The sequence below is a fragment of the Caenorhabditis remanei genome, chromosome III (assembly GCF_010183535.1).
Source record: "Caenorhabditis remanei strain PX506 chromosome III, whole genome shotgun sequence".
NCBI classification, from domain to species: domain Eukaryota; kingdom Metazoa; phylum Nematoda; class Chromadorea; order Rhabditida; family Rhabditidae; genus Caenorhabditis; species Caenorhabditis remanei.
The window spans coordinates 6,171,752-6,184,465 of NC_071330.1; positions in this window are offsets into that span (position 1 = coordinate 6,171,752).

The window sequence follows — 12,714 nt, forward strand, 5'->3', positions numbered from 1 at the left end:
AGAGTTCGCCTGTGAACAGAGTCATCAACTGGTTGGCTCGAAGGGAATACGGTAACTGTGGATACCTTGACTAATAAAGTGAGGAAGATATACATTCTCATTTGCGAAAAAAAAACTCAAAGCATCTGATTCCAATCGTGTAATTCACACGGACAACAAACAAACTTATACAAACAAAAATAGGCTCAATGGGTGGGAGAAAAAGGGAGGAGATGAGGGAGAGAGTGGTCTGCGTCTCCGGGAAATCAACTAAGATCTGGTCAAGTTCAATCCAGATGTGTCTAGGATTCGGGAATTTCAGAACTTGATTAGTGTCATGCTGCGGGGGCAAATTTTGATTTTGATAGTTTAGTGTATTATCGTAGAGAAATGTCCAACTTATAGATTGTAGAAGTTTTGTTATCACCAGAACTTGTATTAGGTATAGAAGGACTGAAATATTTAGAGTTCCAGTCAGTAAGACGCCCCCCCCCCCCCCTCTGACTCTAGATCTCCTAAGCGAAGGTTTTTGAATAGCATTGAGTCACAGAACCAGATAAAGCTACGGCTAAGTTGGTTTTAGCTTGACATATTATATCAAATACTACGACTAAATTTATCACGTTTTACGTCTAACCAAAGTTCTAAAGCATATTCTTCTCTGAAAGTACGTCCCTTTGTCTCGATTCCTCTGATTCTCAAATGGTCAAGTTTCTTTCTCCATCGAATCACAGTTCACACCTATAGACGAAAACGTTTTCATTGTTTTTTTCTTGTTTCCTTTCATCAGTTTTTCGTTTTGTTTTCTGTCATCGAGTCCATGGGTTTAGCGAGGCTTGAAGATGAGCAGTCTCTCCGCAACCTTTCTCTTCGTTTCGGCTCATTGTCGCCTTTTTCGTTCCGATCCTTTTCCGTTGCGATGCTTCTTCGGAGCTCACGTCGTCCCATCCTTCTCACTCTCCATCTCTTGTTTGTTTCGCAAAAAAGGTCTTGGCGCCCCCGAGAAGAAAACGATACGCAAACACATATATATATTGCTGGTGAGAAAGAGATGTGTGCAAGCTTAACTCGGAACAGAAGCTCTTCCCGAACGGGAGACGCCTCTCGATCTTGTAAGGAGAAGCCTGGAGAAAAGAGGTTGGAATGAAAACAAAGAGAAATCGAAACCCTTTCGATTGAACTCAAATTGATCCGATGATCTCAAACAAAAAACGCATTTCCACACCAAAAATCTATTGGAATAAGTGACAAAAAACGAAGGAGATTGTGAAAACATCCGAGGATCATCCGGTACTATTTTAGAGCTTAGCTTATCCTTTTGGAGATCCTCAGCAACATGAAAAGAATTGTCATTTCTTCGAAAATAGTAGTAGACTTTTATTTGCAGAGCCGGATTTTCAATTTTTTTCAAATCTTGTTTTTCAAGTTTCTCTGGAGAAAATTCGAGATATCAGTTGTTTTTTTTTATATGAACAGGAGGAGTTGACTCCGATTCTCAGAAGTTCCAGTTCTATTGTAAGTAGAAAATAACCTTCAGCTAGTTAAAACTACATGATATCTCAGCTAGCAGATTATATAGATTTTTTGAGATTTCAGTTGTGGAATAATAGTGATTTCTGACAAAAGTAACATGCTGTATCTTTATTGGAAGGACCAGAAGGGCTGAATCTTCTGTAGTGTTTTCAGACAAAAATATTGTGTTGAGATACCAGTGAAAAGAAAACGATTAGAGGGGTTTTTGTTTTCTGGATTGTTCAAATCTTTTCCTTTCCTCGATTACTTCTTCTGACTCTCCCCCATCTTTACAGTACCCCCACCCTTCCCATCTCTGAAATTATCCAAAAAACCTTCCAGATATCTCAACACCCCCATCTAACTTCTGACCACAAACAGCAACTGACCACTCATCGTCTCATCTGAAACCATTCGCAATCAGCGGAAGACGCTGGCTGTGGCTCCGTCCGGCCTGCGCCTGCGCCTGTACACACAATGACATAGACACAAAGAAAAGGTGAGTGATCCCCCCCCGAGTATTGAAAATGTGCGAAAACGGTAGGAGGGCTCTCTCTCTCCTGCTCAACCTTCTTCTTCTTATTCTCTTTATTTGACATATCGAGAGAGTCCACATTTGGACTGTCCATCTCCTCTAGAACTTTGTCTTGTTTTTCTTTTCTGATCCATCTCCATCTCATATTCCAAAGAAAAAACTTTCAGCTTCATCCTCTTCTTTTCTCTTATTTTTCTGCCACATCAACCCAATTACTATAAAGTAACAGAAACTTTCACCTCTTCCTTCTTCCCTCCTTTTCTCCACCTCTTCGTTCGTTTTTCTGGTACAAGCATCCGCCATCGAAGACGAAAAAAATCTTGTTTTTAGCTTCTCTCTTTCCTGTGTTCGTTGATGTTTCTTTTGTACATCCCTTTTTGCTGTTGCCCTCTATCCCCCCTTACTATTACTACTTCTTACTTCGAATGGCATCCCCCAGGCATATCCAAGTTGTTTTGGTGCAGGAAGATGAGAGGTGAAAGTGATGATTCTCAATTGGTGGGCGGAGCTTCAACAAATGGACCTCCCGTTTCACAGAAAGGGGGGCACCCAGTCTCTTTTCGGCCCCCTCCCAACCTCTCCCACTTTCCCAACCATTTTCTCTCAACTTTCTCAGCTTTTCGGCATTTTCTTGCTGAAAATCAAAGGAACCGATCTTTATCATTTTTCACTTTTTATGAGAAAGTTCACTCTTTTTTCATCTTTTTTGCATAAAAGCTCTTGGGTACTGTCTTCCTTTTTCATTTCTTCAGTAGAATGTTTGACTGGTGAGATCTCTTGAAGCTCAGTATTTATTTCCGTACATGTTTTCTGAAATTGTCGATTTATTCCATATTATAGCTCGAGCTCCTGGTTTTGCACTACAGTAATTTAGTTGTTGTAGTTTAAAGAAAAACATTTTTAGAATTTCCCTCGTGGCTCTACCTTACTGTAGACTTACTGAATAACATTCATGATAATTGAATCCTTCTGAAACTTATAATGCTGAAATTTTTTAACCGATAATTCAATTATGCAAAACTTTTCTTACCTTTTTTGCAACCAATACCGACACCAAGATTTTGGAAAAAATCTTTTTTTCTAGACATTTTTTGAATTCTAGAGTTTCCAACCCCTCACCCACCGATCCATTTCCTGCTCTACTCCCTCAACTAGCCCTCCTCTTTCTCCTTATCTCATCTTAAACTGTGTCGTCACAAAATTCCAAGTTTTCCTGTATTCTTCTCCTCCTGCTCTTCTCAAATTCACGCTTTGACTGCTTTAAATCTCCACCATTTTAAGCCTATCCCCTTGCTGAAATCTCCTGGAGCTGCTTACAAGAGTCTCTCTTGAACTTGTTTTGTTTTTCCATCTGACACTCATTCTTCACCTTACGTCGTATTTCTCATTATCTTCGGATCATCTCTGATACGTTCTCTCTCATTTTTTCATTTATTCTTCCATTGATTTATTCTTCCATTGACTATTCCAGAATATGTTTCTTTGTCAATGAAGTTTCATCTGAGTTTTCTCTGAAAGTCATTTAATGCGATCTTGATCTTGCAGCTGATCTTGATCCCCTTCTTACCGTAGGCTTTCAATTAAATCCTGGCATCTGATCCATAAGAAAGTTCAGCATGTTTTCAGACTTAACCCCTTCTGATATAGCTCAGAAATCTAGAATTTAGTTGTGAAGCAATCTTGAAAATTTTTGGAAAATTGTATCGAGAAGTTAGTGAAAACATGTGTTACTCTAAAAATTGAGAATTTGTCTTTGTCATGGGCACCTGAAACAAAAAAAACTTTCAAATCAGTCTGTTTCTTTTTTATTATACCAACAGATAACAATAATCATTCATGAATATGGTAATTATTAAAATTCGATCAGTAGACACTTTCCATGTGATCTAGGGAATGATATATCATTGGCCTTCTGAACTATTTTAATGATAAGGAAGTTATTGTAAAGAGTTCGAAAACCTAGGATACCAAACCATATTTTTTCCAAAAAGTCTTAGCATTCTAGTGGCTCCTAATTCTTTCGTCAAAATTCCAGCTTCATTCATTCAAGTTTCTGACCACGTGTTTCTACAATTTTAATGCCTATTTATTTTCAACAATCCTTTCCTGATCTCGTCTACGTGCCCATCGGATTGATCTTATAAGAGGGTCTTAGTCATTTCCCCTCATCTATCAAAAATATATCTTTATTAAATTAAGCCGTAGATCCTCTAAGAAATCTTTGAAGTCGAAAATCGTGTCAAGTTTTGAAATTTAGCGAAATTTCGGGCTTCACCAAAAGACACATCCAACTTGATTAAAATGGGGGAGAAACCCTTCGTTTTGTTAGCTTGACAGCTTTGAAATTTTACGAGGATTTAAAAAAAACACTATTTGATAATCAGAGTATTGACAACAATGGCATTACGCGTACTATTTTACCTTTTTGATCTACTCTAATGAATAGTTTTATCTACCTGTCTCTACAATGTGGCACCAACCAGTCCATCAGATTCTCGTAGTTGATCAGCCTCTCTTTCCGATTCCATATTTCAATTCACTGCTCTTCCATCTACCATTTCGTTACTTTTTCTTCCTCCTCTTCCCCCTCCCTTTCACCTATGAAACTTTTATTGATCTCACTCCAACACCCATAAACTTCCACTCATTTCACAGTTGTTTAACGACTTATAACTCCAATGAACCTCTCGATGTCAAATATAAAACATCTTTCCTACTACCACCAACTACTTCTCCAATAAGTACAGTATACTCTTGATTATTTGAGGCATCGGTGTGCGCTCTCAAGTTCACACGCTTCCATTCGTGCCTTCCCCCTGCTAATCAGCTAATCATTTTTGTGTTGATAATCATCATCATAATTAGAATCAGTGAGCTATATATGCTAATCGGAATGCCTCTCTTTCCCTCTATTGTTCCTTTCATCCTATTCAAATTAAACCAACTGCCAACTCACCGAGTGGGCGGCGCCTGGTACCCGATTGGCCTTCTCTTGCTTCAGCTCTCGCCGTATCCTTTTCATTATTACCTTTTCTACGGTGACCCTTCTAAATCTTTTTGGATTTTCAGGTATCCTACCCACCAACTGCCTTCCATCCTGTTCTTCTAGTCATCTCATCATCATCATATATCCTACTGTAAGTATGAAACCTCCAAAATCGTAGGTTTCCTCAAACAAATTGTTTTCCTCCTGTCTCTTTTCTCGTTTTTCCAAAAAAAAATTAAAAATTCAAAAGTCAAATTGAAGAAGCGGCACCGCTCACTAACTTATTCTCGAGATGTGAACGGCTAGTCAAAACATGATTAATATTTCTCGGTAATACGATACTTGTCTCTTATTTTTCAGTTTTTCTACAAAATGCGCGACTTCGTTTTCACTATTTTCTCCCAGAAAACCAAGAAACGCTAGTCTTAAAAACGCGAAAAACTCGAAAACAATTATTGTTTTTAGGATGGAAAATGAAGGAGGTGGAGGAGACGTAAGAAGGGAAATAAGGGGGAAACAGGATACAAGAACTCATTTTTCCAAATTCTTTGGGGGGAGCTCACCGGCGGTCGTCTTGCCTTCTGGATGCGCACGTCAGGTGGTGGCTTCGAAGGCTCGCCACCCCCAGGCGCCGTGCCCAGGTTACACCTTTTGATTGGTGATGGGTGTTTAGGGTTTAGGAGAGACGGTGTAAAATAACACTTGTTCGCAACATTTCCCATTGCGCAGTTGACAATTTCGAAACTATTATATTATGGGAAATGGGAAGGTGGGGAGGAGGGTCGTTTGGAGGAGCACCAGTAGAGGTTCTCACGGTGTATGCCCAACTTGATGAGCAGTAAAAAGGGTGTAGGAGTCAGTAAGGGTTGGGTATCTGATGAGTAGGAAGTGTTCGAGAGGAAGGAAGCTACAGGTAACGACAGAATTTTTGCGTGCTTCTACAAAATCTGAAATTTTACGGATGAGACTGTAAATTAGTAGAAATCCGATTAAGTATACCATGACCAAACAGACGAACCACGGCACGCAATGGTTCAGTTTTTAGATGTCTGATACCATAGTTTTCAAGCATTTCTTCATTGTCGTAAACCTTCTTTCCCACTTTAGACTTCTAAGCTTCCCCAAGAACCCTTGCTCTCCAGAATCCTAAATAGTTCAAGAAATCACTCATATCCAAGCACCCAATCACTCGTACCTACAAAGTATTCTCTATTTTATCAAGTTTGATATCTTCTTAGTCAGAAGAAGAAGTGACGCAGCCGCAGAGGACGGAGACAAAATAAGCGAGTAAAGCGTGACAAGAAGTTTGTAGCTATTCTGTGTGTCTGGATTCAGAGATTCAGAATTCCTCAGAATTTCATGAGTTCTAGAATTCTGACTGCGTTTTGGTTAATCATGCGTCTAGTATTGTATCCAGCCAACCCACTTTTGATCACTTTTAGGCATCATCTTTTCGGTTTTTCTGACGAATTGAATGACAACTTTTTGACGAAGTTCGGAGATCTAACATTCGAAGAATCAGAAGTATGACCCAGGTTTCCTGTTATGATGAAGTTTGGAAGCTTCCATATCTCCACGACTACAGTAACACACTGAAATGCCAAAGCATGATCTCTATTTTCCAAAAAAAACTCATCCTAAACAGGCGGCCTTTTGAAGCTTATTAGTAGCTTAGTTAGCTTAGGGACGGGGTACATGGCCAGTTCCCTTGGCATTCATTTATAGCTGAGAGCTGAAATTCCATTTTGAATTCTGGAATAACTTGTACATTGTAGTGAACGGGAGATGGAAAACCGACTGGTACCACCTATCCTTGTTTTTCAAAATTCACATCTTCTCCCTATCAAATTCGATCCCTGGGTTTTCGTTTCACTACAAATTACACTCTTATTTTGACAGCTCGTTCCTTCGTAATCATTTTCCATTTAATATTGACGTGCCCAGAGACCCGCGCGGCGACTCCAAAATTTCCTTCGAATTGTACTCCGTATTCGTTTTGGATCGTCAAGTTGTACAAAATACAACTCACAAATTTTTCAGATCGAATCGAGGAACCACACCAAACGCACGTCAAACTGAAGCATCCACCGTTCACATTGTAAGTCCGAGAAAGGGAAAAAAGAGCTGCTTGGCGATAAAAAAAGGGAAATGGAATTGTATAGAGGGGCCTAGTACATTGTACAATGTAACTAACTCCCCCTTGTATGTTCCCCATTTCATTTGAAAGAGACTCATGGCGCCCGGCGATTTTCTTTTTTCTCGAATTCGTACATTTCGTTTTTTTTCTTTTTCTACCAATCCGTCTACAGTAACTATTTGAGAATAGCCTTGAGATCCGTTAGTAATCATACTTGTTGGTTGGTCATCTTCATCATAAAAAGATAATGAGGCATGCGTCGAATATTTATTCAAAGAAGACATAGGATACTGTACTAAATATATATAATTAGTTGGTTCTCAGTTTCTTCGCTCACTTCTTCTTCTCTCTATTTTCATATTTTATAGTCATCAACAGAATGTCTACGTGGCAGATGAGATAGGCGCAATGTGCCCGGTTAGCTGGTGCTAAGACCTGGCGAGCACGTGTAAGATGAAGATCAGCCGCCATTGATCTCCGGAATTTGACTGCTCGTCGTGGTCTTATTCTCCGGTTTTTTGGAGAATGAATGTATTGGGGTCAGAAAAAATAAATAGAGGGTGAAGAGAGGGTGTTGTACTTTTAAACGTTTCGAAAGGGTCACTGATCAGAAATCTGAAACTGGATTTTTCAAGGGTCAGAGACAGAGGAATAATCGGTATAAAAAAATAAGAAAAAATAATTATTCATATCTCACTGTTCTCAGAACTTTAAGTATCAGAACTGTTAGCAGTGTTTTGTTCTCAAACTTAATTACATTATTTAAACCTTGTTTGGTTTATTTTTTTAAGTCAAAATTTGAGAATGCTTAAATTCACACAAAGTTTAAAGCATCACGACACAAACTTAGACTCACAATTTGAAAGCAAGTTTATTCTGAGATCGACAAACGTCTTCTAGAAGGTTATTTCATATTCCAATCCATATATTAGGAAACAAAACCAGGAAAACCGGAAAACAAACTCTTTAAAGTTACGAACCTCTACTAACCTTTTCCATAATCTCTGTTTTTCGCCATTTCAAGGAAGTTCAAAGTCATGAGAACGCTTAGAACTATCTAGTCTCCCATTTGTCCGTGTTGTTATCAACACTAAATCTACACCCAAAAGTCAACTAATTTTTGTTATTAGTTTTGGATAACACTAGTCTCCGAGGATTCACAATTAACAGATCCAGGGTTGGAGTTAACTGAACCTCCAAATTATTTATTTGGATGCTGACTTTCTATTTTTCTAGCTCACTCTCTCTAATAACTTTAAATTCTATTTTCTATTTTTATCCCTTACTTCTAAAGATTTCAGACAATGAAACATTTTTAGACAAAAAAAGAAAACAACGTTCTATTTTTTGCGCACACACAGTAAGAACTCTAGGAAAAAACTGTCTCTCTCTCATCTATATTTACCCAAAAACAGCTCTAATTTTAGAGAGATTCGGAAGGGGGAGCCTAACTAAAAACACACAGAGACACTTTGGCCTCAAAACAGTACCAAGTTGCTCTCTTTTTCTCTTCCATGTGGACAGAAGCGCCGAGAAAAAAATGGTAGTATATTGACTCTCCTCACCCAGAAATCTGAACAAATAGAACAAAAAAAACAAGAGAAGTAGGAGGAGAAAAAGAGAAAGATGTCTGGAACAGTAACTCTGAAACTGTCAGTTTCATCTATTCCGTGCTTTTTCGTGCTCCTCTTTCGACGCCACGTGTCTCCCATGCCATATTATGGCTAAATTTTGTCAAAATCCTATATCGTTGACAACGTGTCTCCTCTGTTTTCGAATCGGGGCTCATCCATACAGCCAAATCTCAAACGGATTTGAACGCATCAAAGACAGCAAAAAGCAAGCACGCTTTTGCTCATAGTTTTTACCTGAGAAATAAATTGAAGTCGCATCGAACATTGGACCTGATCATATGATACTTGTTATAATTGTAACTTTAAAAAACTTTCTAATCAGATGATAGTAAAAACCCCTAAAAATTGACCACTACAGTAATTGAAACACTAAAATCAGAAATAAAGAATTTCGCTTCCAGACTGAGACTAAAACCACCTTGTGTAGCCCTGAGCACCATCAGTATTTCTTAGTCCTTGTCCTGAATAAGTCCGATAAGTTTCAAGGATACACCTCAGAAGCCTTGTTGTCCTGACAAGTCCTCGTTTTGCACAAGATATAAGTAATTTTTGAACAAGAATAATTGTGGTAACATGTGTAACAATATACGTTGAAGGCCGTTTCGGCGAAAGCCTTACAACCTTAATCTATACCCCGATCGAATCACAATTTCAAAGCGAGCCCTAAACATTCTCTTGAAAACTTGATAATTAATTCGAACCCCTCCCTTCCTTCCTCTTTTCTCCGATCTTCCATGCCGTATGTTGCATTCTTCTCGCGTCTTCAAACTTTCCTTCTCCTTCTGATGATAACATAACCGATCAACTGTTAAGTTCTCTGATAAGTTGTTTACAGTCCACATCTGTTGCACAACTTTCTCTCGGGGCTCCTCCTCGAATATTGTACTTATTCGTGTCGGGAGTGAAGCATAAGATAGAGGAGCATCACAAAATAGTGAGCGTGTGTCATACGCTCATTTCCAAGTTTGCCCATTTCCAAATTTCTCCGCAACTGTCAACTTTTATCTGTAAACTGATGACGTTCTTTTTGTTGGCTCGATTCCAGATGGAAACTTTTTTCTAGAGACACTCGCACTTTTTAGTTCTTGATGAACGGTTTTTATTGAGATAAGAAGGTTGTCATCATACCGCGTGACCGAAAAGCTTTGTCACCTATTTTTGTATTCTTTGCAGATAAAGTTTGAAAGAAAGTTCTCGAAAAATGAATGAAGAGCAAAGATTTGTATTATTCAGCATATCAGTCAGCCAGGTCATAATTACCACTAAAGTTTCCGGAACCTATAAAAGTGCACATAGTTTTATGATAGGGAGTGTCGAGTAAACAAGTTCTGACACGAGAATAGACTGAAATGAAAAGTTAGGAAAATTGAGGGTCTTGCAACATTCCGAGAGAACCAATGAGGCATTTTAGAACTTGGTGGTGATGAGCCGGGAAGATTTCAAAAAGGTGGAAACGTGTATTAACTGGGAAAGTCATTTCTCGGTATCCTACCAAATTATGATTCCAGAAATTCATGTTGGTTTACTGAATTGTGGCACTACCCCAATAATAAAAAATCCTGAAATATTTCCCGTATTTTTTCATCGAACTATATTTTCGAACCAACAGTTTTTTGACTTTATTCGATTATTCCATGCGCCTCGATTTCTTTTTCATTGATTCTGAAATATCGTTTCTTTTTCTTTTTCTCACAAAACCTTTCTCCAACATTTTCTTTGAAACGAACACCTCCCATTCTTCCTTCAAACTCTACTACACATTCTCATCCGTCCTACTGTAATGCTTAGACTCCGCCCCCTTATCCAACGTATTGACAGTATTCAGAATACTCTCTTTTTCTTCTCTTATTCTTATTCATTTGCTTGTTTTTTCTTGACACACTCCGTTTTCCGAAATCCCGTTATCCTTGCCCCGGTCGGAATAATGGGCGGAGTCTCTGTCTTGCCCCTGGATTGGCGTCGAGGCGTCGATGCTTCATCATTCAACTTTTTGGCGCATATTCTTCATCCGTTCCAATATTTTTTCCCTGATTTCTAGAAATTTTCCAATCACGACTTGTTAATTTTTATTCGAAAATGTTTGTGCCTGTAATGCACAAGTTGCTCGAAATGACATCAAGTCACACAAAAATCTCTCATTCTGTCAATGACCAACACCCCGACCCTACTTACTCTTTTTTCCATACAATCTTTTTTTCTTTCGGGAAGACGAAGGGTCGTCGATAACGCCACACACACAAAAACGCCAACAAATTATTATTTGTTTGACACAGAAAAGGTTCAATTCAAGTTTTAATCACCCCTCCTTTTCATCGGCCAATTTTCAATTTTCCTCATTTTTGCTGCGTCGTTTTCGTCGTTATCAGGTGGAAAAGTTTCCACGGAGAGTCATATGGTTTTCGTGAGAAGATGGAGACGCAGATGTTACTTTTCGGGTGGAGCGAACAGCTGGGTTGATGGAGTCTCGATAGGTTACTAAATTCTAGTTACTGTTGAGGGAGAGAAGAAAGATGGAAGGGAGTTTGGATACTGTAGAATTCAGAATGGACAGTAGATTTAGGGATGAAGTACAATGAATTGAATAGGAGGAAGCATTTCTGTACTGTCTGGACAAATCTACATATTTCGCAAAGAGACTGGGTCACAGATTTCATTACTGCTACAGTAGTCTTCCCTTTCCATGTAGATCAATCTCCATCTTCTCGTCTGATACGCGAACCAATCAACTGGCAGCAAGTTCTAGAACGATTTCGAATCATCTCACCCTAAATTGATCACTTGAGAAGCCGCTATTCGAAAACTCGTACGTAGTTCCAGTGCAATTCTTTAAATTAAGGGCTGAGGTACCAGGACCCCGACTATATAGAAAGCTTTTATAGTCCAGCTCCACCTAAACAAGCACAATGTCAAATACAGTAGGCTGAAATTCATGCCTACTCAGAGATAACGAGGTCATCAACAAACGTTTTACTGAAATGAGATGGAGATGATCCTCCCTCACTCTCCGGTTTCTTCTCTTTCTTTTCCAAGTGAGGGTGAATCTTCGATGCGGGCCAGATCTTATTTCTGTGAAAACACTTTAGATCACACCTTCTTATGGATCGGATAAAGAAGGCGCCGACTGCGTAAGTGAGCTGGAATTGGAGTCGGATTGAGCTGACCTGCGAATTAATTCAAAAGAAATTTTTGAGAGTGATGGGATAGATGATCTGGTTTTAGAATTATCTCGGATTGACTCTCTTCTCATAAAGAAGGAGGATCTGGATAGAAACACGTGGTGATTTGAGTCAAAATGAGAAGTTTTCGGAGTGTTTTGTGTTCTGTATTTCGGGTCGTTGAGTCATTTTTTGTTGAAGTTTCCGGGTTGTTCGGGTCGTGACTCATTTTGAGATCGGATTGAATCAGTCTAGATCAGCAAACTTCCTGGTAAGCAGTGTATTTCAAGAATGATTATATTTCCACTCTGAAAAAATTCATCTTTGTTGAAAGAACAATCAGCTGATAATGAGTGAAGTTTTGTCAACCCGAAGGCATCTTCATACATTTATGTCAAGGAAATGGCAAGTTGAAAAAACTATTCGAACGAAAAGTTGTGCTCCACTAGCATTGATTTAACTCAACATGCATTTTGATATTATACTAAATTTTCATCCAAACTATTCCAGTCCACATCAGGGTTGGGCAAATTATTTGAATTCTCGTTTTGAATGTTTGATATCTTTGGTGATCCGTCCTACTGTAATGCTTAGACTCGGTCCACATCTCCTTCTTAACGAAGACCTATCTGCTTCACTTCCTCCTCATGATCATTTTCGTTTTTTCTCTATTCCATCCTCCCCTATCTTCCCCTATCTTCCCATCTTAATATCTCATTACCGCTACACGAAAAAATGTTTTTGGCGCATACTCCGTCTGTCGGTCATCATTGTTT